General features: G+C 41.3%; 1 pseudogene; it reads left to right on the forward strand.

Annotated features, from left to right (window-relative positions):
• The first annotated feature begins 23 nt into the window (after positions 1-23).
• On the forward strand, positions 24-27906 carry LOC135330358 (ankyrin repeat and MYND domain-containing protein 1-like; annotated as a pseudogene).

The raw sequence follows: 27906 nt of genomic DNA on the forward strand, positions 1-27906 counted from the left end.
GAGGTGGGGGCAGCCCCAGCAAACGCCGCGCCCCGGCTCCTGCGGAGCAGCTTCGGCCCCCTGCAGACTGTAAGCGAGGAGAAGGCACCCCAGGCTGCACGAAGCGAGGACTCTCCGGGCCTTTCCTCCTCAGGCCTTCGCTGCAGACGCTCCGGGGCCTCCGGGCCGCTGCGGAGGCGCTGCCGGGGCCCGGCGGCGGCCCCGCCTCCCTCGCCCCGCTACCGTCTCCACGGCAACGCGGGCGCCGCCGAGGCGGAGCGCGGCCGCTGCGGAGCCGTCGGCGGGGGCCGCCGCCATGGAGGCCGGTGCCGAGCGAGTTTCCAGTCAGGCGGCGGCCGAGGGCGGCGCAGAGGAGGCGGCAGCGCCCGGCGACGGCAGCGGGCCTGGGGGCGGCGAGGTGCGCGGGCCGCGGGGAGCCGCCGTCGGGGAGCGCCCTGCCTGGCGCAACCGGCTGCAAGCGGGGCCCCCCGCCGCCGCCCCCCGGCCTGGGCCGGGCCGGGGAGCCGGGCCAGGCGGTGGGAGCGCGCCGTGCAGGGCTTTCTGCCTTCGTGTTCCCCACCGGTCCATTTGGCAAGGAGATGGGTCTCTGAAATGCAGGTTTTTCCTAGGCTTGCATCTCTCCTCTCGCCTCTGGTTTTGGGGCAAACTAGGCGGTTTCGCCTTATTTCTTAGTAAAGCGAGCGCTTTCCCAGCTCCCCTGCAACATCCGAGCACCTGCTCGGCCAGCGCGCTGGCCCTTGCTGCCCTTTGGGGGCATTCTGTTGCTCTGTGTTCAGGTTAATAATATATTTGCTGCTAAAATGCAAATCGGGACACAAGTTCCCAGATAACGTGCTTTTGCCCCCTGCTTCGAAGGACTTGGTCTGCCCTCACGCTCAGGGTAAGCAGATGGCTGCCGTGATGCCGTTGCCGAGTCCTGGGTCGCTGTCGATGGCTGAACGTGGCCTCAGACCCCAGTGGGGAGAGCGGGAGGCCGGCAGGGGAGGAGGGGATGCTGCCGTGAGCTTTTGGTACAAAGTTTAACCTCTGAAGTGTGAGTGCATCTTCCTGTATGGTGAAAATACCATGAGGAGTGACTAATGTTTCCGGTTCCCTTGTGAGGTTCTTCTCTTCTGCGCCACCTGTGAGTACTGAGCTGCCGTTTTGATTGTCAGGGAAAGCTGCCACGGCAACGTAACTCGAAATCATCCGTTAGGGATCGGTTGTCTGCACGGTGGGACATCTCTTTTTCCGCTTATGAGTTATACCATTGCGCAGATAGAAAATTTAAAATTAGCTCTTTTTCTCTTCCTCTGGAACTCCATTTGCCTATCAATGCTCCCAAGAATCAGTCTAGCAGAGAAACACAGCCTTAATTCTGGCAATATAAAGACCTCGGCATTGCTCCTCACTGTTGTCTTTTGGGGGCAAACTGCGCGTTCTAAGCAAAAGTCCTAACACGCATCAGGCAGAAGCAGTAGCAGCAGCTGCCTGTCTTCGGTGATGATTATTGTGGCAACTCACTTGATAGAGGGTAGTAGTTTTCAGGTTTTGTTGATTGGGCTGAATTTGCATTGGTGACCTAGAAATGAAAGTCTCCACGGCACCATCCTCTGATGAGGCCTTAGGGAAGTTACTTAGCACTTTTCACCTTTTTTCTTTCAAACTAAGAATAGTCATAGTTTATTCAAACTAAGAATAGTCATAGTTTATGCTACAGAATACCAGGGCTACTTTGTTCTCCATAGGGTTCATCCTATCCCTTCAGTTATGCTTTTATTAAAGACAAGCTATATGATTGATTAGGATATTTAGGTGATTTAATTTGAAGAGAAATAACACTGAAGACACATAAATGCCTTTAATAAAGCATTTAAGGAATTGAGGTTTTGATTTAAATGGGAATTTTTTTCAATTACAAAATTTTGATTAATTTCTATAAAACGTCCCCCAAATGTCTGTCTTTTTGCTTAAAAATAATGGATACCTTAAAGTGTTTGTGGCTACAATCAATCACGATTGATCAAATTTCAATCAAAATCCATCAGATGAGTGGGCTGATAGTTAAGGATTTCTTCACTGAAGAGAAAAGGGATTATGGACAAGCTTTTGACTTAGCGTCTGTCACCTTGATACAGTTCAGCACTATGTTTACGTACGATACGATGTTTTTTCAGAACTTTCTACTGAGGGTCAGAAGTGCCAGTTTTAGAGTAGCAATCGAATTTATCTTTTTAGCAAGTAGTGCACAAAGGTATAATCTCCAGGGACTTCACCTGCAGCTGGAAATTAAAGACCTTATGGCAGGGCTGAAGACACATGAGATCAGCAATAAACATATATCGTTTTATTTAAATATTATAATTATTTTATTTATTATACATCTTTAGTTATATTTTATTTATAGTATATTGTTAATTGTATTTTATTTATTATATATTATTAATTATATTTTAAATAAATATAATTGTATTTAATACAAAATTATGTTGACTACTCACTGCAGACTGCATTTTATTGTACTTTAAGAGTATGGGTTGTTAGGTTGAGGGTGAGTAAAATTCATCAGAAGGTAGGGGTTGGGCATTTATTTGAGTGATAGCTCTTTCTCCAAGCAGAGTTTTGTCATTTGGAAGTAGGAATATTCTCTATGTGTGGAGGTTCTTTCCTTCTGTAATGAAAAAATTGATTTATAAGCATGTTAGCTAGGTGTTTTTTGTTTGGTTTTACTGGGTTTTATGTATTCGGCTGCTTGTTTTTTAGCAAAATATGTGTTTTCATGGCTATGCTGAATGCCCTGTTTTGTCGGATGCAAAATTTCCCAACCAAATGTGTATTGGGATACAGGTCTTTGTGAGAGGTGTTGAACACTGATAGGTCTTGGTTTAGCCTGCATCATTTGGCAACATATCAATGATATAAACACTGCTAAAATAGTATGATCTTCCATCATGATTGCTACATGATGGAAGAGCTGCTGTGGCAACTGGTAAAATCTTGGTGGAGTTTTGAAGACAGTGACTACAGTGAAGTTGAGATTTTGCCTAGTCTTTCTTAACTGTATAACAGTTTCATCCTCAGTTTCCTGCACCATGTTAGTGCTGCTCTGTTACATTAAGGAGGCAATTAAAAATTCATTTCTGTCCTCTGAACGGTATCATTCTTACTGTCCCTTCTCTTTGTGGTGGATTACAGAGATACACGGGACAGTTGTACATGGACCATCGCCATGGGAAAGGGATATGCTACTGGCCTGATGGTTCCAAATTCATTGGAGCATTTTATCTCAGCCACATAGAAGGCTATGGGACTTGGGAATGGAAGGACGGCAGAAAATTTCAGGTAACTGGAAAAATGTTGTGCTGTTACCATGATTTCCCTGCCTTTCAAAGTCAGCATGAGTACAGGAAAATTTGAGTGGTTTTTTTTTCCAGGCAGCTCCATTAGTGTTTGGGTTGTTTAGAGCAAAAGTGTCATGCTTCAGTCTCCAGTAAGCTAGATTGCTCTCTTGAACTACTCAACTTCTACTGTACACAACTTTTGCTTAGGGAAATATTGAAGGAGATAATGTGATACTGCCTGTCTAGAACTGAAAATCTGGTGCCTGGAAGAGTGTCTTTTTCCAGTTTCTAATGTAGAAGTCTTCGGTATTTACTCCCCTTGCTAGATGAAGAACTCATTAGCTAGTCAGTACTCTCAACAGGCATATTAAGAAGCCAGCAATATGAAACTGAAAAATACTGCATTTGAAGAGACTGTGGAGACAAAGAGCATTCTGGAGTATCGAGATAGCTAGTTGTCTCTTTTGTATCATTTCCAGGCCTGCTGCTACTAGTAGAAGCTAGAAAACTTGTTTTCTAAGAGTTTATAATTCTTTGTTTTCAAAGAAGAAGAAGGTGTATCTGAAAAGTGCCCAGCGTAGGGCAGCCCTCCCCTCATACTGATACATGGGTATCTCTGCAACAGGAAACAGTGCTTCATCAGATAATCCAAAAGATATAACAAAACAACATACAGCCTTTGCATTAAGTTGGCCAACAAGAACATAACATTCTTGCTGAATGTTGATAATGTGGCACTAATTATGGATTTCGGAGAACTTTAATTTGAATAGATCATGTATAATCTGAAACTAAGGGAAAAATAGAACACCCTCAGGTTATAATCAAACTTGAAATTTTATTCTTGCCAGTCATAGTGCTTTTTCCTGGTTCTTTATCTCCATAGCTAAACAGTTCAATGAGTGAAGCAGTTAATTTGTGTTCCAAATAGCTGTTTTGAGGTTGTGATAGCCTTGTGTGAATATGCCTTGAATCAGAATCCTGCTCAGGCTAAAATCTACGTGAAATTTCATCTAAACATAACATCCCAATGTAGTTAAATTTAGGGCCTTCCACTGTTCTTGTACTGGAAAAGTTAATGTGTTTGTCATTAAATGAATCAAACTGACTGTGAAGGCTTTGTAGTACAGAATGGCTTCAGCAGTTATTACTCTGCCAATAAGAAATGGACCAATAAGATGCAGGCAGAACAGTTGAGATAGAAACCAGACTTTAATTGTATAACTTGTTTGATCTCTGATTGATACTAACGAGCTTACTCGTTTCTTAAGGGGCTGTACAAATCTGATGAGCGATTTGGACCGGGAATTGAGAGCTATCCAGATGGCTGTCAGGATGTTGGCTTGTGGCTGAGGAATCATCTAATTAAACTATGTACTGAAGTACCTGGTTATTTTTCTGTCTCGGATCATCCAGAACACTTCAGATATGTTGATGCCAGTTCTCAAAGGAAGTATATTTCTGTTGAGGGGGACCCATTTCTCCGTAGCTATAAACGTCTCCCCTTTGATGACAAGAATATTTTGCCTGAAGGAGTTTTTGCCTATTCCCATAACACAGATCATCTTACTTTGACTTGCACCTTTCTGAAAGAGTGTGATGCTTCATATTTTCAGAATACCTCCAAGCTGCCTGAGGAAGAACCTTGGCCTGTTGCAAATGTAACCCCCTTACTGGTCAGAATGCAGATGCATGTTTATAAGCACAGGTAGCTGTTGATCATTTGTTTTTTATGTATGGATTTTTATAAATCATATCTATTATTTTCAAATATAAGTTGCATGATTGCAGCTGCTCTCCAAAAGTTTTTTTTATAGTCTTGAGATGACAGGTTGCCAATGAGGAATTTTTTAAATGAAACAAACAATTTATGATACCAATGGTACCTTTCTGTGGTTGTCTTAACTCTTATTCTACTTCAAGGCTATAGAAAACATGCTGCAGCAAGTCTGCAGCTACTTGTAACTGCCCACTGAGCCTTAGGTTTATGTGTAGCTTGATACTTGTACATGGAGATGTTCTTTGGGCAGGCAGAGTATGTTTTGGTTTGCTTTGTTGCTGGGAACACGTGCCACATGTGTGTATTTTATAGCCATAGCTAAAGCTGGTTATATAAATCAAATACTAAACAGATATGAATGTGCATGCTAAATATTCTGTTTGTAGAAACACTTGGCAGTTAGATTTTGCTTTCTAATTTTATAGGTGTTGGATGGCTGGATATTTATGGACTCTTCTGTAGCCAAAATCTGTGTGCTGCTGCCAGCAGCCCCTAGACTAGTTTGCCTTTCTGCCTGTAATTTAAGCAAACTTATACTATCTGAAATAGTTCTTAAAATGATAGCTGTTCATATTTTTGCATCTTACCCAGCAGCATGTTTTGCTCTTGATGTGTTTTTTCTTTAATTGCATTAGCGGCCTAAGAGTACCTAGCTGCTTAAATGCATCAGTGCTTTTTTCTCCTTTGCTAGGTTCTGTGAAGCAGAGTTTACTTCAGACGTCAACTTCATTCTCAGTGGAGTCCGCAGTACTTATGGGCCTCCAGGCCCCAAAGAACTTGCCTCAGAGCAGTTAATTCAGAAAGCGGCAAAAGGAGACTTTGATGGGGTCTATACGATTCTGAGGGATGAGCTTGCTCATCCGGACGTAGCAGACAAACATGGATACACAGCACTTGCTGCTGCCGCTGTAAGACTCTGAGAATGACTCTTTACCATATGATGAGAAATTCCTGGTGTAGTAGCCTGGATTAGATTTTTCTCTTGTTCCATTACATAGTAAGTGTGAAGGGAATGTTCAGTAAACAACAAAAGAGCAGGTGTGGCATGAGGAATATCTGTAATGAATGGTATCATGCCAAACCCCACAGTAAATAATAATCTACAAAAAGAAGCACTTCAGTAAACATTAGAGATTATTTTAGCTGTCAAGTTTGTTTTCCGTTTGTGATTATGCAGTGGACTAGATCTGCGTTCTTGGGTATGACCCTGTCCTTATTACTGTTTTTTTCTTGTCCAGTCGTAATCACATTCAGACAGGGTTATTTTGTTTTTGCTGGCAAGGGGTGGTGGTTAGAAACTGTGCATGCATGACTTGCTGTAGGGGAGGATGACCTCCCCTTTTCTTTGTGCCCTTTTCAGCTACCTGAATAGCTGGCATTCATTGTAAAGTCCAGCAAAATTTAGATAATAATTTAGGGCGCTATATTTCCCCTACAGTCATCTCAATCACTTTTAGCCTCTTTCTGTGTGTGAATCCTCACTGAGTTCCTGTGAAATCTGGTAGAAATTGTTATAAAAAAGAGAGGAAGGTCAGGGATATACTTGAGGATGCTCCAAGGTACACATTCTGAACCCCGTAAGACATGGTTCAGTATCGCGTTTTTATTGTGTGGCAAATATAAACCTGAATTAGTTCAACAGTGTTGGCTCTCACTACTTTCAAACTGTGCTGCCTATTCTTTCCATGTAGAAATCTGCAAGTGCGTGAGTGTATGTGCAAGTACAGATGTTTACAAAATAAAATAACATCCTGAAGCATTTTCTCCTCTACAGGTTAATTCCCACAACGATATTGTCAATCTTCTTCTCGATAGTGGAGCTGATGTGAATAAGTGTAGTGATGAAGGATTATCTGCTCTCTCCATGTGCTTTATTCTGTATTATCCAGCAGAATCTTTTAAGGGTAATATTGCTGAGAGGAACTTGCACAGCTGCAAGGTTGGTTTATTTCTAATCTAAATCAGAATCTAATCTAATCAGAATCTAATCTAATCAGAATCATGATATATTCTCGTCTCAAGCTGTAAGTTTACTTTTCGGAATTACTTTACTGTGTTGACTCCCTAGGAAAAAGCCAGAACTTTTGTGCATCTTGCACTCTGAGGATGCAGAGTATTCTCTGCTCTCACTACTAAGTCCTACTTCAAATGACCAAGCTCCAGTGCAGAAACAAGCTTACTCTGCAGTTGAAATAGGGCACTGTATTAATAGCACAGATGTGAGGCCACGTCTGCTAGGTATTTAAGACAGTGAAGATGCAGCGGGCAACTGGTGGGAATTACGAAAGCATCCCAGCAGGACAAGAGGATTTAGGTGGTTCTGATAGCACAGAGTCCTGCTGGCATGGTTGAAGTGTCAAGCAAGAAGCAATTCAACTGTCAGAGGAGTTTCTTGACCCTTAGGGAGTGTTTACAAAGGAAGACTCATGACCCTAGGCTTCCTCCTGCCAAAAAGAGAAGTACCTGCTTTAAATTGTCCTGTGGAGGAGCATGATACATATTTTGTAAGAGTACAAACCATGCAGTGGGGAAGGAGATGATAACAAGGGTGAAGCAGAGGGTCAGGAATCTCCAAACAGTCTGAGAAGATAGAAGGAATCAAAGAGGGGCCTAGGCAGGTAGGGACTGTGTGGTAGAAATGTAAGGATGTTGCTGAGGCTTTCAGAAGAGGCTACACAGGTCTAAATGCCCTCAAGAAACTTGTTGGAAATGAACTACAGAATAGTTTTTGGTTGCTGTAAAATACCTGTTCAAGTTCCAAGAGTATGTTTAAGTGGTGGCCCGTTACCAAAGTTGCAAGACTTCTGTGGGAAGGAAAGAAAGAGAGAGAGAGAGATGTATATAAAGCAGATGCTCAGAGATTCACAGAAAATCAGTGTGAAACTATTACTTCTCATTTTGGAGTGAGAAAAGGAAATTAGGAATAAACAGGATTTGTTTCTGTCACGGTCTCTAAGATTCAGAAAGGAAAATGTGCTTTGCTTTCTCTTTTCCTCTGAGTTGAATACAAATCCAGAAGATTTGGAAACAGTGGTCTTGGAGGTCCTAGTTCTACATTCTCGTGCAAAATAATGCAGGTTGAAAATCTGTAAGAGTCTTGTAAGCATGTTTTACTCACAAAGGAAATTGAGCAAGAAAATGTTCAGTTATTTGGTTTATTTAAAAAAAAACAGTTACAAATTACTTCTAAATGATTTCCCTATCTGTTGTTAACTGAATTCCATTATTATTACATGCTCTTGTATTACTGTTATTACTTGTATTATTGTTCTGATGACTGAATATGCTGACTCACCCATTGAAAGTGGTTTTTCATTTTTGTAACTACTTTCTTTTATTTTTTTAATCTTCAAGCAGAACGAACAATCAGAACCATCAGAAACAGCTAATGTGTCTGAAGGCGTAATCTCAGAGTAAGTCTCACTTATGCCCTATGAATGGGAGACAGAGTCTCCTAAGTCTCTTTGAACATAGAAGGCAACAATTAGTATTTCACATATTTCACAGAAGGGTGCAGCTATTGCAGGAAAAGCTAGTCAGATGTCAGTATATTTTTGTTTGCTTAACTATAGAAATCTCGTGTTCATATCAGTAGAAGCCACTCGTTTATATGCTCTGTTATAATTCAGGTTGGCAGAGTGTGAAGAGTGAAGCTGGAAAGTGTAGTTCAAGCTAAGGACCTCATGCTTGAACAAGACAAGCTTTCCTGATTGCATACTTTGCAGCTTGTCACAGTCTGCTATGCACACCTGCAGTGTAGTGTGGATATGAGGAAAGATAAGAATATATTCAGCTTACTCTTTGAAGTTTTGACTACATTTGACCGTGCTGGTTGTTTTCTACAGGTGTCTGTTTAGCCGCGTGGCCTGAAATGTAGTCTTTTTGTCTTGCTTTTATGGATCCCCCAAAGGGCCACATCTTGCCTTTTGTTTTGCCTCCAGAGCAGTCCCCAAAGATGATGAAATTTTTGTCTTGGGTTTTATGCCAGCGTAGGTCACTTTGACGTCTTAGAATTCCCACAATGAAAATTCCCTGTTGGCCTTCTTGCCCTTCATCCCTTGCATTTGGCTTTTGTGGCACATCTTGCCACCTCCCTTGCTTCTCTCATGAATATTGTGTGTGCGTTGCATGTTTTTCATTGGAATATAAAGATGCACTGAATGTAGGGCTTGTGAGTAAAAATGAGTTAATGCCATGTGAGAAAAGAGGAGCCTCTGCCCAGATCACTATGTGGTAGAGTTTCTGGGTGATATCCAAGGACTGTTTGCTTTTTTTGATGGTGTTAGGTTTCTTTTTTAGGGGTGTGCATGTGTATTTTGCCTCCATGGAAATACAGATGGAATCATCAGCCTGCTGAAATACACTGTCCTAGTCCAGCATAGCTCTTGTTCCAGCTTTGGTTAAGGGAAACACAGAAAAAGTATCTCTGTTTTCTTGGGATGGATGAATGAAGTACGATAGAGGAAAGAACCTTCCAAACAGTCTTAGATGACAGGAAGGAGGAGTCAGTCTGTTTCTGTCATTAAACAAGTCTCACACTAAACGTTTAGAAGTGACACATGAGTGAACAGTGGAGATGCAGGGAACCTTACTTTGCCTATCCATTCCCATGCAACCCGAAGGAACTGCTTTTAAGTGCTGCCTTTTTAGTTTGGAGGGGTGAGATGTCCTCTTCAGGTAATAATATTGTTGCCTGGGTGGAGCACGGCAGTTGTTGTGACACTGCTCTAAAGAATGAAGTCTTGTCTCTGCCAAATGCCATTTTTAATGTCTGCACCTGGGAGTCATCTTAGTTCACCATCATTTAGAGGTTTTTTGCAAGATGCTAATGAGTGATTCTGGTATTTTCCATGTCAACTTTAGACAGCAGAAGAGATGGGCAACAATCCAGCTGCTGCTTCACCGAGGTGCAGATCCCAATGCATGCTGGATACCAGCACCCCTTCTCTTCCTTGCCGTTAAAGCTGCAGATGCAGAAGCAGTGAAACTCCTCTTAGAAAGGGGAGCCAGGACTGATGTGCGGCTTCCATCCAAGGTTTTATTGCATTATAATTGATAATGATGTAGGATTCTAGATGAGTGCAGCAGCTTCTGTGTCCTGCTGTAAAATCTGCAAGTAAGAACCAGGTTTAGAACGGACAAAAAGCTGTTTAAAGTGATTATCCTGTTCAAAGAACTATTTTATAGAAAGAACTCAAAGCTCCTTATTCCCTGAGTTTTCCTTCCTCATTATGTTTTCTTGTTGCCAAGCCCATGCATGACTGGGGAATGCTTGTGAAGCTGCTCCTCAAGTTGGTAACAGCTGTTGTGATTTTGGTACGTTGTGTATCTGGTACCTTGAGCTTTCCACTGTCCCGTAACTCAGTTTGTAGGTTCATGGTGGCTGAAAGTGAGACACAGTATGTGGGAAGAAGAAGCTGGGATTATTCTGTTGAAAATATTTGGTACTGTTTTAAGTTGCGATAAACAGGAGTCTTAATGCTATGTTTCTTTTTTCAGTTTGGGGGTTTAACCCCTCTCCACATAGCTGTATCTATTCCTGGGGAGGAAGGAGTCCAGATAACACAGTACCTCCTGCATTCTGCACCAGATCTTGATGCAAGGGCAGAAGATGGAAATGAGGTATATGGTCCAGACCAGGTATGTTGCTTTGTGAGCTCAGCTTCTTGCAGCTCTTGAAGGCTGCACAATACATAAGCAGGGAGTTGAGCTTCCTGCCTGCTTGATTTCCGTGAAATTTTTGCATCCTATTGGAATAACTATGGTCCTTAAAAAAAAAAAAAAAAAAAAAAGCCACTGGAGGTCTGTATTATTGGGTTACAGTAAACACATCCATGTGTTTTGATGCCCCAGAACATTTTTGCTATCATGCCTCGTTTAAGGCAGAGGTTAAAAGTCTCTTGTGGGCAGTCTAGTATAAATGCCTGAAGGTATAATGAGAGCAGTGAACATAGGACCACTGTCAGAAACAGACACATGATGGGACCTGCTTGTTTCATCTCCATGGAGCCTGCCTACTTGTTTTTGTTTTGTTTTGTTTTCCTTGAACACAGACTCTTTCTGCTGGATTCCTGCAGCATTCACTGTGCCCCCAGAGTTACAGAAAGATAGCTCTGCAGTAAACTTTTTTGGTAGTACAGAACTTTTTGGTTAGGGTTGCCATTTTTTATGATAATTGTCTACTTGTGATGGAGTTATACCAGCGAAAAGTGCTCTTTTTGGCATTTGTTACCTGAGGAATTACTTTACGTTATAGTACTTAAATCATTTCACAGAATTACCAAACAGTTGAGAGTTTGGAAGGGACCTCTGAAGATCGTCTGGTCCAAAACCCCAGCTCAAAGGAGGGTCAATGAGAGCAAGTTGCTCAGGACCTTGTCCAGTTGGGCTTTGAATATCTCCAGGAATGGAGACTCCATGGCCTCTCTGGGCAACCTCTTCCCGTGTTTGATCACCCTCACAGGGAAAAAAGATTTTTATTATGTTCAAGTGGAATTTCCTGTCTTTCAATTCCTGCCCATTGCTTCTTGTCCTGCCACTGGGTGCCACTGAGAAGAGTAAGGCTCCAGCTTGTTTACTCCCTCCCATCAGGTATTTATACACATTGATAAGATCCCCCGAGCCTTCTCTTCTCAAGGCTAAACAATCCCAGATCTCTCAGCCTCTCCTTGCACGAGAGATGCTCCAGTTCCTTAATCCTCTTTGTGGTCCTTTGCTGGACTTGCTCCAGGGGAGTCCAGAACTAGACACACAGATGTGGTCTGACCTGGGCTGAACAGAGGGGAAGGATCACCTCCATTGGCCTGCTGGCAATGCTCTTTCTAATGCTGCCCACGATGCTGTTGGCCTGCTTTGCTGCAAAGGCACGTTACTGGTCATGTTCAGCTTGTCCACCAGGACCCCCAGGTCCTTTTCTGCAGAGCTACTTTCCAGTAGGTCAGCCCCCAGCATATACTGGTGCCTGGGGTTATTCCTTCCCAAGGGCAGGACTCTGCACTTCCCTTTGTTGAACTTCATGAGGTTCCCCTCTGCCCATCTGTCCAGTCTCTCGAGGTCCCTCTGAATGGCAGTGCAGCCCTCTGGTGTATCAGCCACTCCTCCCAGTTTGGGATCATCAGCAAACTTGCTGAGGGTGCACTCTATCCCTTCATCCAGGTCAATTAGTAAACAGTAGTAAACAACTTAACCAGTATTGTCCTTGTATTGACCCCTGTAGGTGCACCACTGGTGACTGGCCCTCGGCTGAACTTCATGCCACTGATCATAACCCTTTGAATCCGGTAGTTCAGCTAGTTTTCAGTCCTCACTGTCCATTTATGTAAGCCATACTTTAGGAGCTTGTCTATGCAGACGTTGTGGGAAAAAGTTTTGACAGCCTTACTGACATCAAGGTAAATGACATCCACTGCTCTCCCATCTTTCACCAAACTGGTCATCTCCTTGTAGAAGGCTATCAAGTTGTTCAGGCTCGATTTCCCCTTTGTAAATCCAAGCTGACGACTCCCATTCACTTTCTTTTCCTTAGTATTTTTGGAAATGGCTTCTCAGAGGATGTGCTTCATCACCTTCCCAGGGATTGAAATGAGGCTGACGTACTTGTAATTCTGCAGATCCTCCTTCTTGCCCTTCCCGAATATAGGAGTGACATTTGCTTTCTTCCAGTCCTCAGGAACCTCACCTGGTTGCCATGACATTTCAAAGATAATTGAGTGACCTTGCAATGACATTGATGGGCTCCCTGACATCCCATCAGGTCCTAGTCACTTGAAAAATGAGTTGGCTTGTGTAACAGGAAAGATAAGATTTGTCTTGTCAAGACAGTGGCTAAGGTGAATGTCTGTTTGCAGTCCAGGGAGGTTTAGATAGCTTCTTCAGTTTGTATTGCAGTACTTTCTCCTTTAGTAGCAATCAGGATGACTTGGTACCTATTTGCAAACAGTATGCAGTTATAAAATGCCCAGATGCAGTGCAGGCTATATTACTTTCTGACATACCATTTTTTATTTTTTTATATTGGTCTGGTAAGCCTATATTCATGCACCTTAAATGAATGACATGTGAATGAACTTGAGTGAAGACCCTTTTTGCCTGATAGCTTGCTTCTTTCTTCCCACCCCTCACTGTATCATTTGGCCCAGTAAAAGTTATTAAATTCTGTCTGTAAAATTTTCCTTCCCTGGATTCCTCCAGTGGAATCAAATTTCTTAATGTGCAGTGCTGAAGATGATTTAGGCAGATGGAATCTGAATGTAAAGAAGGAAGTAGAAAAAGGGTGGCCATTGTTTTGGTGAGGCTGAACAAGTCTCGTCCATGATTGACATCCAGAGCAATGGGTGACCAAGCAGTTTATTTTCTTCTGTATGTCTCTGAGCTATGTTACAAATGTTCACATAATTTCACTTAGGTTCCTCTGCCTCAAACCAGAGAAACCCAGTTGTCCCGTGGTGTCACTGTGCACCTGAAGAATGAAGCAGGACCACCAAAAGGGTACTTCTCCTCCTATTTTGGTCCTGTTCCAGAAGAAGGTGGAAGGAGTGCATTGCATATTGCATGCGAAAGAGAGGATAACTGTGAGGTAAGAGCATGGCATCCGAGGTTCTGCTCATAGAGAGTACTTATAAGCTAAACTCCCCAAATGACATATCTGGGGAATGAATACTTTTCATCCCTCTATAAGGAGCTGATTGAATTCCCAGGATAAACTCCTTACCTTGTGAATTATTAGTGTTGTACGGATTAAAAACCCATTAGCACTTGAGAAAAAAATATTTCTTAAGTCTTTAGAATTCTGTTTAACACAGGAAATTCCTCTGCTTAAGTTTCCATTAGTGACTTGGCCATTAAGTTTTACTATTCACGAGGCCAATTTGAAGCTGGACAGTCTGAGTTTTCTCATGTGCTAACCTTTGAGCATTTGGGTTTTTACCGTAGTAACATTCTTCTAGCAGATTTACGAGGTGTGCACTTGGAGGAAGGAGAGGTTTTTGAGAGAGGAGATGTACTTCTTCAGAGGCAAGCTTACGTATACCCTTTGGCAGCAGGGTTAATGAGATTTGGTAATCTGATGGAGAGGTTTATGCATAACACTACCATGCTTGGGGTTCTTAGCCATGAGAAAATGGAGGTATATTTTTGCTATAGGATCATAGCTTAGGTGAAAGGCTTGGACGTGTTTTATGCTGCTCATTTTGTTCATTATTGTTACATATATATTATATTTAAAAGTTCACATTATTATGATCTAATTCCACCTTTTTCTGCACCTGCCTACACAGCATGCCAGAGATGTTATCCGCCTCCTTTTAATGCATAAGGCAAATCCAAACACACTGTGGAGTGGCCATTCACCACTTTCCTTAGCAATCGCCAGTGGGAATGATTTGGTGAGCATCTTTGAGTTCCTCTTTACACGTGTTGTACTCCTCCATTTGTCTCTGCCTTCTCTGATGACAGGCAGACTTGGGTAACTAGTTATGTTTGCCATAATTCATTCCCAGTGAAAGTACTAAATTTGCTTTTCTTTCAAACCTGTGGATGTTGCATGAGCTGAACTAGAGGAGCCCTGTAGTATGACAGTGATAGCTAGAAATATTTGGTAAGATTCAGAAGGGTATAGCATTCAGAGAAGAGTATCCATTTTTATGAATCACAAGAACATGCAGTTCTCTTACAGGCTACCTCCCCACTCAAATCATCCCAGCCAAATGTTAAAACACTTTGCTTCTGGATATAAGAAAAAAAATGTAGCTCTTTGAGGGTAAGGAGTATGCTTTTCTAGGAAAAGATCAGTGATCACACTTGGAAAGGATCTGGGCATTACGGGGCTCAGCACTCCACAGAGGAGGCTTACAGCTCACACAGTAGAGTGCAATATGTGAAGTCAGCACCTACCTTCCCTGAGCAGGGAATGGCCTGCCTTCTGCTCAGACAAGGCCCTTAAGAGTGGGTCCACAGCAGCCAGCATGCTGCGAGAGAAAGTGTACCAGCAAAACAGGTAATGGTGACAAAGTGGTGTGTCTGCAGTGCTCTGCTCCTCTTGGAATACAGCTCCAGGCTCCTGGTTCATCTTCTTTGTGGAAAACAAGGGAGGAGAGTGAGGGGGTAAGAGTTGCACCCAGGCTGCCCACTAAGCTCAGCCGTTGTGCAGGCAACCAGCCAGCACAAGGCCAGGGGAAGAACAATTGGAAGGGAGCAAGCGTGACTGTGTAGCCTAGTGGTTCAGGTAATAAGCTGATAGGGGCAGGGTTTGGGTCTAATTTCTGTTTCTCGGGTTACTTTCTCCTGTGTAAAAGCACGCTAATAATTCAGTCAGGCATTGTCTTGGAAATGCAGATGTGAACAAAGCGAGGGGAAGCCACTTTCAGTGTTACTGATGAAATCAAAATTTTACCTCTCGTTCTGTCACTGCAAGTTTTATACTGTGTGTTAGGATTAATGGTAGATCATAATGGAAAAGATCTACTGTGTATTGTTACTTTCTAGTTATATTTATTTCAGTAGAAAGTTATCAATCATCTGGATACAATATAATAGGGAGCTACAGGATGGACTGCAGAAGTAGATACAGTAGAAATGGATGCAGCCAAATACAGTAGAAAATAGATTCTGTATCAAATGTTTGAACCAGAACATTTTTCCTTATGTTATCTTTGTTTCTTTTAAAAGACAATTTAGGTATTTTTCTGGGAAAAAAAGAGTTTACTGCATCTTTGATTTGTTTGTACAGAAAAGATGAAATTTCAGGACTTCCCACGGAATGGAAAGTCCCATATCCAACACATTCTACTGCTTCTCCTGCCCCTCTCAGAGGCTAACATTCAATGGAGTGATGATCTAATAGACCATAAATGTTCAACCTCTCTAATCCTTATCTTTATGGTAAAACATAGGTGGTTTTAGTATATTTTATGAAACCTACCCTATAGCATCTTGGTCTGGCTGGGGTATCGCTTTTCTGCTGTGGAACTGTCAAAATGCATCTCCAGCAATTATCTGTTGCATTTGCAGGCAGTGGTCGAACTCCTCAAACATGGGGCTGATCCAAATCTGCCATTAAGCAGAGCAGTAAGAAGTGCCCTCTGTACAGCTGTCAGTACCACATATGAACAGAAGAGAACAAAAGCACAGAGGATTGCTTTGGTGAGAGAAATGTGGGGGTTTTTTTGTTGTTTTTAACTTCAGGAAAAGCAGTAATTTTTATCAGGTGTGTTGAGTTCCATTTCTCTTTAATGGGCAAGCTGATTTTTTTTTTTTTTTTTTTTTTTGCAGAACAATTCATTTGTGTCTCTTCCCAATGCTATTTGTTTGTCTCCTAAGGAATAGAGGTTTTGTAAGGAAATTCGTTTTCATGTTTGAGTGAAGGTGATGGCAACCTCCTTGTGTAGAAGAGGAAACACTGCATTTAAAGCAGATGGGGGGTTGCCCATGGCCCTGTCAGATCTGACTGTTACCTTGTTTGTAAACACAGCTGGCATCCACATGAAGAAAGATGCATTGCATTTGATTGTGCTATATAAAGTAGTTGATAAAGTGCACTTTCTCACCTATGATGAGCTCAATGGAAGCATTTGGCCTTGTGAAAACTGGACATTTTTCCCTCGTCCCATAAAGCACAGAGCTGACCTCATTGAGAATGGAGGGGAGGAAAACTGCAGTTGAGGAGCACTAGGAGAGGAGGTGATTTCTCCAGCCGGGTTCTGTTCTACCCCGCGTCACTAGTTGTCCGTGCTTCATCTGTTGCTGCAAGATTAGGTTGTGAGATATCCGGAAACAAATAGCAAATGCCTCCAAGGAGGTTTTATTTACAAAACACATGTAGATTTAACAGTCCATCAACGGCTCTCCAGTGGCAGAAGAAATGCACAATTTGGTACACAGAGTAGCCACACAAATCGAGGTTAAGCTCTGATATTCAGCCCTGTCTCTAACTGTGGCATGGACACAGTATAGTTAGAAAGCTGGATGTCAAATGTTTTGCTTTCTTTTTTCAGGTTGATAAGCTGCTTGAAGCTGGCGCGGATATCCTTGCACCAGTTACTCTTAGGGAAGGACAGCAAAAAGCAGTGGGAACAGCTGTCGACTATGCCTATTTTGAATATTTTCAGGTATGACTTCAGTTCCCGTAACTGAAGATACCGTGTTCTTTGCATTCATCAGAACAAACAGCCTTTTGTGTCCTTAGGATTTGTCTAGGGCCTTCTTCAGAAGCTTTCACTGAAAATTTACTTTTCCCTTCATTTGTCTTGAGACTCATTTCATTTGCTGCCAAACTTATAACCACCCGAAGACTGAATACCTCTAGTAGTTTTGCCTGTGAAGGCAATCCTTGTTGTCACATTTTATAGTAAGATTCTGTTCATAATTGGTTTGTAAAGAGTTAGCTGTAATTCTACATCCAGCCATTAAAAACGGAAGTAACGTGCGTTTCCATGAGGCTACAATCAAAACAGGAAAAGCTGTTATGAGATATATATATGTATAATAGATAATAAATTTAGGTATGTTATAAGCTATGATAATAAATTACTGATCAGTCAAACTTCAAAATAAAGGGTTAACCACTTATTAAAGTCATCCTTAATCATTATTTAACCCCTTATAAAAAGAATCTTCCTATGAAGTATAACTAAGAATTTTCTGCCCAGTTTTTTTTTTTGGGGGGGGGAGGGCGGGGGATGTATTTGTTTAAAAAAAATTTTGAAATGGTCTGCGATGCTGTAACAGTTTCTAATTAGAAATGAATCTGCCTTTGGGTCATATAAGTAATTTTTTTTGGTAGCTTTATTGTGAATAAGAAAGTTTACATGACAAAGAATCTTTGTTTCTTAGCAGCGTCAGAGATTAAGTGGTTTGGTTCTTGAGAGAATCATTTGTTGAATAATGCAAAAAATAGATAGAGAATTACTTAATATATTAAACTAGGAAACTGCAGGGATGGGAAGGAAAGCCAAGTTATACTGCAGATTGCTTGCCTCTGGGACATAAACAGTAGATGTTCTGAAAAGAACAAAAGTAATGGTGAGTCTTGGGCACCTTGCAGTAGAGCAGCCACATTCAAGCTACTTGAGAAAGTGCAACATGGTACCTCCATTCCTAAGGTGGGGTACAGCTCATTGCTACTACAGTCCTGTGACTGTGGGATCCATCACTGCATCTCACTGGCAGAGCAGCCTACTTGGAGCTAATGTGGTTTTCTGCATCCCGCTGCAGTGTTCCGTGTAGATAGTAAAATTGTTATTCTTTGGCTTGCAATCGCAACTGATCCTCAAATAGGAAATGCAATTTAAACAATTAGCAGTTGTAATCACTGGCCAGCCTTGGTCAGCATACTCCAGGTATCTTACTTCTTTCCTGTCTTGCTCTGGTCTGCCTTAGGCTTTTGCATCTTGGGTTTAATATGCTCCTTGCTGGCACTAATAGGGAGCAGTGTGGGAAACAGAGAAACTTAATAGTGGCCAAACAGTGCCCTCTAGCAGTCTTTCCATTTTCAGGAAGCTTTCCTGTGTTGCCAGAAGTGCTGGGAGAGGAGGAGAGCCCTGCAAAATGACGGCAGCTTCTCCCTTGAAGAAAAATTGTTTTAGTTAACTTGTTGAGCACTCACTGAACAGATAATCGGAACAACTAGACTGTTTAATATGGACATCTCCTGTGCCAGGATTAAGCAGGGATGATACTGTGCTTTTAGACTGGTTTGACTTGAAACACTTACTTGTTAGATTTGTTCTCCCATACATTAGCGTATTAACTCCTGGTGTGTTGCAGGATAGGAGAATTGCTCACACACCATACGATGTACTGACAGCATCTGAGCGGGAGATTTTTCAAAAACGCCAATCACTGATGGAACACATTACTGGGAAGCTCCGTGAGCGTGTCATCCTGAAAGAGAAAGAATGGAATCAGGAAGAGCTGCGAAGATCCAAGAAATGTTAGTTCAAGCTTAAGGGTGGCACTGCCTGGTGTGGAGAGGAAATTTACTGTTATTAGTTCCAGTATTGTTGTCTGAAAGGATAGCTCTTTCTCAAAACCAGTCCTACATAAGCAGTGAGGAGATGTAGGGGTTCTACAAACGTTAAAGAGAATGAACAAGTCACTGTGAAGGAAATTTTGAATATAGGCTTAGTGCCTATGCACTGCTTCCTCGTGAATTCCTATACAAGATCTGTTACCACGTGTTATGGAGTAATTGAGTGAGCTTGTTCCTCTTTCACAGATGGACCTTTGAATTGCTTTGTATTTGGTGCAGGTAGCAATGTGCATTCAATGGTGACTGTGGACAGCTAGCATATGTCCATTCCCCGTGGTAACTTGCTCCCAGGTCCTTTCCTGGGATTCCCACTGTATTAATGCTCTTCTACTCCTAGAGTGGTGACAATAAATATGTAAATTAAGGTCATTTGAATGACTTCCTGAGTAGTGCTCAAATACGTGGTGAAGCCAGGCTTAGACTCTAGATCTCCCAATACCACTATAATCTGAAAAATGTTTCATATATTCACTGTGAAAAATATCCAAATGAGGAGTAGAAGGCAATGTTACCTAGAACTATTATGTCTCACATTTTTCATAATCTTACTTTCAAGAAGGATGTTGTTTTAGTGTGTCTGATACACATCATCATATTGATTATGTTTGCCCAGTTGATCAACAACTGTCCTGTGGCTAAGCAGAGTTTTAAGGAAAGGTGTCTTGTGACTAGTATTCTAATTCTCAGATCCTAAGTAGGAATGCTGATTTTTTTTCCCCCCTTCTTTATGTTGGTGTAGTGGATTCAAATATTCGTACATCTGCTTCAAAGAAGAAATCGGGGAGCCATCATGCGAAAGAAGTGAGGTAGGTGGAAGACACTGCATGCAAGTGTTGACTGTTCTTAGCCAAAAATATTATGTCCTGTTTTTTCCTCACCAGGCTTAATGTCACCCTACCATGTTTTTTCTTTTCTAATTGTTTCCTCTTTAGTGTGTCCAGTCTTGTCAGCTACAGACAGCTTCTTCCTCTGTTCTGATCACATCATTCCTTTTCAGCTTCAGACTCTGCCAGGAGAGTCTGCATAATATTCAGTCTTCTCGTGATAAGCAGTGTGGCCTGGTATCTTAAGCTAATTCATGACATCAGTGGCTTAGGGTAGCTTACAAATACTAAGAAATGGACACAGACAAGTTTTGTGGCTTGCATTTCTGGTCTCTAAATCAGGAAAGACTTCTAGAGTTTGAACATTAGTCTTGGAATTGTAGCATTCTCAGCGGTTTGAGTTACGGAGGAAATAGTTGGCTCAAGGATACTGTACTCTGTCATCAGTTTCTTCTGAGCAAGGCACTCTCATCATCCTGAACTTTGTCTCAGTATTTGAATCAAGTGAGAATTTGAATCATGGTCAGGAACTGAGGCACTTTTCGCGGGCATAAGTTGTGAGGTAGTATTTCTGCTGAACCAAAATGGATCAACAGTAGCATAAGATGCAGAAATAGCCGGAAGAATGTAAACCAAGAACTAAAATGAAATCTGGAAGGTTAAAGCAGCACACAAACGTTTTACAAATAGATGTTAGGGATGACTTGCAGGCAGAGATGAGATCTCAGTGAAAATTGCTAGCCATTTCCTTTGCCAGAATTGTGCAAGTTTTGTTTTCTCAATTAGTTTCAACAGCTGCCTGTCTGGTCACTATAGCCCAAGAATGGGAATTTCCCATAAACTTCCAAGTGCAAGACTTGTATCATGTTCTCAACATACAGCCCTAGGCAAATATGCAAGGTTATGATTTGTAATTGGACAGGCCTTTACATTTACAGCCAAAGGAGACAGCAACTGGTAGACAACTTATTATTTCAGGGATCCTGCCACTCTCTCCTGAAACTCTTTCCCTGCAAAGGCCTGATTCTACCCAAGCTCCTTGTTTGCCACCCTCTGTTCTTGGCTCCATGGAAGGATGGGAACAATTTACCAGCTTATCTGTACAGTAACTGGAGTTCCTTGATATCATTGTTCCTATTTAGCTGTGGCTTATCCTCTGCTGACTACCACTGTGCCCACACTGTAGCTATCCTCTCATAGAACATTTGTTACTCTCAGGGAACTGATCCTTGGTCTTTTTCTCTTCTGGGGACTCTGCAGAAAAGTTGCTGCAGTTTCCAATTCAAGTTGGATGAATTGTTTTTGTAAAGACCTCTGTTGGACTGTGGCTGTGCTTTGACTGGATACTGACAGGAGTTGTCTGGGTCATTGCCTGCTACCTCCCTTAGCAAGGCATTTAATGGAATCCATGTCACATGACTAGAATGCTACAAAATCTGATTTGGTGTTAAGTGTAATGCATCCAGTGTTGCCTCTGATGCCTCTTAGCTCTTTAAAATTATACTAACACATGAATGAATCTATTGCATGAAATCACCTTTGGCTTTATGTTGTGGTCAAATTTCATAAGTGCAGAACAATTTGGCTCAGACCACATTAGGGAAATCGGTGCTGTAAGGGATTCTTAAATGCTCTGAAAAGGATATAGGTACATAGGCCAATTTGCACTTAGTAACATTCTACTTCCCAGTCCCACTGAAAATCTTTGCCTAAGCACTCTTTGCTGCTTCTTCCAGCTTTGCTGTGTTGCAGGGACCTGGCTGTAGCCCTGTTTGCCTCTGCAATATTCCAGTAGGTTCTGTCAGTTTTTTAAGTCTGCCTGCTTGGCTTTATTTCTGGCCGCATATTGTCTGCCCTGCCTGCCAGTTTGAAAGTGAATACCTCCAGACTCGGTTGTTACGAGCAAACTGAAGCACACCATGCACTAGGATGCAGATGTTGATTTGGTAAAGGCTTGGGAGTGTTCCTCACTAGGACGTTTGACTTTTCTAGGGGCTGGTGTGCAGCCCGGTCCCCAAATACTCCTAGGATAAGCTGCAGGGTCTCCTGTTTCTTTATCCGTGAATATTACGACATTTATATTTCTATATTGTGAGCCATTTTGATATAATTTTACTGTGATGAACAAACGTTGTCAGACTAAGAAAAAACTTCAAACAAACAATATTGTGCTTTTTTTTTATAACTGCCTTTGTTCTAGGACACCGTTTTTTAAATACTGCTATCAGTGCGGACGTTCTGTTGGTGTTCAGCTGACATCTTGCATTCATTGCCATGAAATCTTCACTTGCAGTGAAGCTTGCAGAAGGAAATCCTGGAAGGAGCGGCATAGGCATGAGTGTTCGGGATTGCTGGGTAGGTCTGACAGTCACTAGTATGTGTGTACAGTTGTTTGTGCATGTTTTACTGAGCTGGAATGTCTTCCTTGTAATGGCTCAGTAAAATGTGTTTTGGTTACAATTTAAACAAAAAAAATTCAGTTATTCCCTTGAATAGCTGTGTCTGTAAAACCATCAGCTTTAAGAGAGCTACTAATGTGTCATTACAGTCAGTTTCAAGAGAGAAGAATCTTTCAGGTGAGCACAGAACAAAAGGAAGATGCTCCTGAAGACTAATGTTCATTACTGAAATCATAAATATACAACTTTCCAAGCTGAAGAACCTCAATACATCTAACAAGCTAGGAGGAACGGGGCTTTCAGTACAAACTTTACCTCTATCTGCATATTAGAATAGAAATCTATGAGATTTCTGACCTTTGTGCATTGAATCATTGATACCACCCTACTGTGGTTCAGGTAAACTGCAGCATTTGTCATTGACAAAAAAAAGGACATTATACACGTTATACACATGCACACACTACACAGCAGTAGAAGACTGGCATAGTGGATTTATACAAGAAATTAAAGTGCTGTCACCATATGAGATGCTCGCATATGAGCCACAATGAGGAATCTGAAATGTGAAGATAAATAAGGAACTGCTGCCATTCTGAGGCTGATCTGTCTTTTAGTGGCTGTCCAGCCACTAAAAAGTCGGTCCAGGATGGGTCTTTTAAATCTGGGTACTTGTAAAACCTGTGAAGGGAGTGAGGCCTGTCCAACTGGAGATGATTTATATGAAGCATACATGCTTATCAGTATGGGTTCTAAACATCTTCTAGCGGTTTTCCCAAGATAAGATATCAGTGGTGTACTTCCCAGATTATATGGGAATAAATGAAACTGTTCTTAATAACGGGAGATTTCCCTTGCACCTTAATCAAGTGCTTTTTCTTCTTCCTGTTCCTTTCATAAAGTTTTGTTACACTCCTGCATATAATTAAAGCTTTTGAGTTTCACTCTTTTCTGGAAGCTACCTTTCACCCACTTACACACTTCTGCTTTTACAGCATTTGATGTATGAGAACTGCAACACGTGTATACAGAACACTCTGTTTTTACTACTATTTTTTCATATGTTTGGGATGGAAATGGGAACAGACTTAGAAAGGGAAGTCCTGAAGACTGTGAATCGGAACCACTAGAAAACAATAAAAATGATCTGGGGGAATGGTAGAGGCTTCTGGGAAAACGGCACGGTGCATGCCACAGAAGGGTAACCAACCAGCTTGAGTTCGGTCAGACTCTGTCTTTAAGCACACAGTGTGTTGCTGACTGTCCTGCACCCTGACAGGCATGCTGACTTCTCTAAGCAACCATCATGGGCCAGTCAAAGCAGGACACTGGAATGGAGACAAAGTAGCAGCTACTCCACTCAGCTTAATTTTTGCATCATCCTCAAAGTGATAGAGAAGAATAATGAAGTGATAATAAAAAAACATGTTCGGAGCAGAATGTGCCTTGATAGATGCTGCAGAAGCAGCAAATAAAGCTGAAGGGCACAGGTCAGATCTGATAAATTATAGCCCAACCCACAAACAGCAGAGATTTTACCACTTTAATGGCAATATATTGCTTATTTATGTTAAAAGATTTGACTTGAGAAAAGATTAGGAATTTTCCTAAAATATGAAAGGATCAGATATCTGATAAAACTCCTAGACCAATGAGGCATTTGAGCTTGTTTGACTAATGAAATCAATATATACATACCTTCCAGTGAAAATGTCTTTGCTCACAAGGTGTTCCTTAGTCAAATTGTTTTCAATGGTTAATCCATTCTGGAACTACTGACAGATGAAAGAATCCTTGATGTGTGTATTTCAAGTCATGCTATTTATTTTCTTGAAACCAAAATGAAAGACTGAGCTTCTAAAGATAGAGCCTGGCAGAAGCACTTACTGCTTAAATGGCATTGTCCTTCCCTTTTGCTTTTGAACATCTGAGCAACTCAGTAGTTAGAGCTTGGGTGAGTGAGGTGTTGAGTCTTCACTGCTGAATTGTGACTGTTAACAGCTGCCATCCATATCTTCCTCTTCAAAACTCTTCCTGTTTTCTGGAGTTCTAGTTCCTCACTTTTGTTTACATGAACAAAAAAAAAAAAAAAAGAAAAAGAAAAAAGAAAAAAGAAAACTGACATTGAAGAAAATGATTATTTAAAATTAATGGAAAGCTTTTGTTCTTAAAAAATGTTATGATGGACTGTTTGAACTGTTTTGTTGGAGCAGCTTCTCTTGGACACCATCTCCAAGCATATGAACCCTGCCAGACCATCTGGTGACCAGTTATGCAAAACAGGGGCGTCCTTGGCTGCAAGGGATGCACCAAAATAACACAGTTAAAAGTTCACTGGCTAATGATAACTATACAGCCCATGTGCACATTCTTGCTACAGATGGAAGGCAATGGTGGAGAATACGTGGGAAGAGAAGGAAATAATGGGAAATAGAGAATGATAGGGAATATACTGGGAATAGATGGGAATGATGGGGGAAATTAGGGAGTAGAAATGATGGGGAACAGATGGAATAATAGGAAATTGCAGGGAATAGATGCAGAATAGAAGGGGGTATAGTAAGGAATAGCTAGGAATAGAAAGAAATTATGAGGAATAGTTCTGAATAGATGGGAATGACAGGGAGTAGAAGAGAATGATACACAATGCAGGGACTAGAAAGAAATTGAACACCTAAGGGAGCAGAAAGACAGAAAAGCATACAGAAAGGCGATAGAAGGAATGGAAGGAGATAGAAAGGACAGGCCCAGTTTAGACATGTTGTATCTGTGAAGTGCGAATGGTCATTATCATATCACAGAGTAACAGATTGATAGTTTTGGCCTTCTGTCAGCCTGGGGACACTTGAAATGGTGACCTAGATGCTACACACTGGAACCATCTCTGTCAGCAGACTTAATATGTTTTTGAAAGTATTTTGAAGGAGATGTAGAAAAACAGTCCTGAATATACTGTGAAGTATAGCAGCTACACACTACACACTGGTTTGGTAGATAGACTTTAGTGGTGGATAGACCACTTCCAGTCCATCAGTTAAAAAAGACTTTTCCAGAGAGCAGGGACTGCAAGAACTTGCTAGTGTACTCTTTACCTCTACTTTTCCCATCAAAAATAACATCCAGAAGATCCTTCCAACACTGTTTAAATGCCCTATAATGTTTTGGTTGTGGGTTTTTTCCTAAGTGTCAAAGCTCAGAAAGCTGGTCAAGTCATTCCAGCTAAACAGTGCTAACAACAGAGCCCTGAAATGCTGTCAGGCTCCTTTGTTGAAGAAAAAATGATCAAACAAACCTGAAAACCCACAGAATAGTTTATAAAGATCAGATTCTTATTTTTACTCTTTTAATATATAAGTATTAAATCTTTGTAAATTTCTGACCTGTATAAAGTATTCTCCAACTACTGGGGTTTTTTGGTAAATATGTTAAGTAATTCCCCCGCCTCTTCAGCAGCTTTCTCACACTAATGCATGTATTTCTGTAGAAGTGTATAATCCCTTTTAATTGTTCATAATATCTTGTCTACTGTGTATTCCACAGTGTCTTTCCATATTGTTTTATTGCTGCTCAAGATGATCTAGTATCTAAATCTATGGCCAAGACAGTCTGAGCTTGAGGGAAGGTCAATTAATATGTTTCATTTGGTGTGGGGATGACAGATTAGATTTCTGATCTGTTATCTGTCCAAAAGCTGTGTTAAGTTTCTGCAATGATTACAGCTGGCAGAATACGCAAGCTTATTTAGACTAGGGATTTATATCATGACTAGTAAAGGCACATGGTTATTCCTGTATTAACCAAATGTTTACTTGATTAAAAAAAAAATCTGTGTGGAGGGCCTTTAATAGAGGTCCAGTTTCTTGGGAACTTCCACTGCAGCTCCTGTAAAGCTGTTGGAGATAAATGGAGTGAGAAACAACTGTTTCTAGAGCTGCTTCTAAGCAAAAACAGAGCTCTAAAAGCTCTTTTTTTAATTAACCCCAAGGTATGTATTATATAAGTACCATCAGAAGGTTATCCAGATAATCTGTGAAACATTTTTTTAAACTGCTGAATCTGTTCTTGGCATCTTTTATGCCCTGTATCTATTCAGAAGGCATAGCAGTAAATTTAAGAGGCCTTACTGTCTCTCTTCAGTCTTCTCACTGCTCCTCCTTAGTTCCTGGTTTTTGGCAGTTCTGGGTGACACCCTTTCAAGCACAGTTGTGTCGTCCTCTTGAAGCTGTGCATATGCCTGTTGTGTTGCATTCAGTGGAGCAGTACAGAAGCTCTGTGACCGAACCGTCAGGGCACTGTTATGTAATGTACAATTTAAGTCCGTTTTTCAGCATAAAGGCAGCAGTACAGCTAGGAAACATTTTTCAGAATTCGTGGAACAAGTGTGAGTGTGTTCATGTACCAAGATTTTTTCTTGGTAATAAACTTTTCTTTTTAACCAGTGTCTTCCTTCTTTTTTAATTTTAAGGTGCCAGGGATTTTTAGGGGAGGTGTGGGGGTTGTTTTATTTCTTTTTCCTCTCCCATGGTTGTCTTTCATCGAAAATGACCTGAAATTCCCCAACTCAGATCAGTTTGAGCAGTTCAGTCTGTTACTCTGAGAACCTCTGAACTTCCCCTCACCCCACCTTTTCAGGACCTTTCCTTTTCAGTTCCTTTCTCTTTTCTCTTTACTTTTTCTCCCTCGTCCTCTTCCTTTTGACTTGATGGCAGTGTAATTAGCATTTATTTTGTGCCCTAGGAGAAAAACTCTCAATGGTTAATTGAGTCCTGAAGTAACTAATAGTCAGCTTTAACCACAGTATTAAGACACTCTTAAATGTATTTACAAGAAGAAACAAGTATCCCTTACACTCCTGTATGTGGTCATTGTTGTCTAGGAAGTTATAGGTAGGTAAGTAGGTAGCCACTGCTGTCCAAGATAGAGTTGGTCTGTCTGTTGACATCACACTTGATAAACTGAGCCACAATAGGAACATTTTAAGTCTTGTACCTATATCTAGTTTATTGTTCCTAGGAAAACAAAGGTCACCTACACAAATATGGTGGTTTATTTTGCAGAGAAGAGTAGAGGTCAAGCACCTCTGGATGCAAGCAGTGCGGCATGCAAAAAGGATGCCATTGGCAAAAAGGGGGAAAAAAGAAGAGAAAGATGAAAGGCGAAAGAGAAGAAAAAGTAAAGTTAGGAAGGGTGGAAGACAGCATCACAGGAAGGATGACTAACTTGTTTCAAGTCACACCTACTATTGTATGGGCAACATTTTTATAGGATTGTATACATTCTGCCTTGTACTCCACTTCTAGTGAGGTTAAAAATGACCTAATCTGACAAGTTTTGAGAAACTAAAGCCAAAGTCTTTCCAAGATGCTACATATGAGCTAAAGGACAGGTAATTCTACTAGATTCATTGAAACCAACCTGGGAATGGGGGGTACATACAAGTTAGGTATTAAGTAGATATATTTACTATTAAAAATGTATCAAACTCCCCATTGGTTTTACTGGTCTAATGCAATGTATATTTATTTTTAAACCAGTATGGCCCATAATTGAACTTCAT

This window comes from Dromaius novaehollandiae, chromosome 20 (genome assembly GCF_036370855.1).
Source record: "Dromaius novaehollandiae isolate bDroNov1 chromosome 20, bDroNov1.hap1, whole genome shotgun sequence".
NCBI lineage: Eukaryota > Metazoa > Chordata > Aves > Casuariiformes > Dromaiidae > Dromaius > Dromaius novaehollandiae.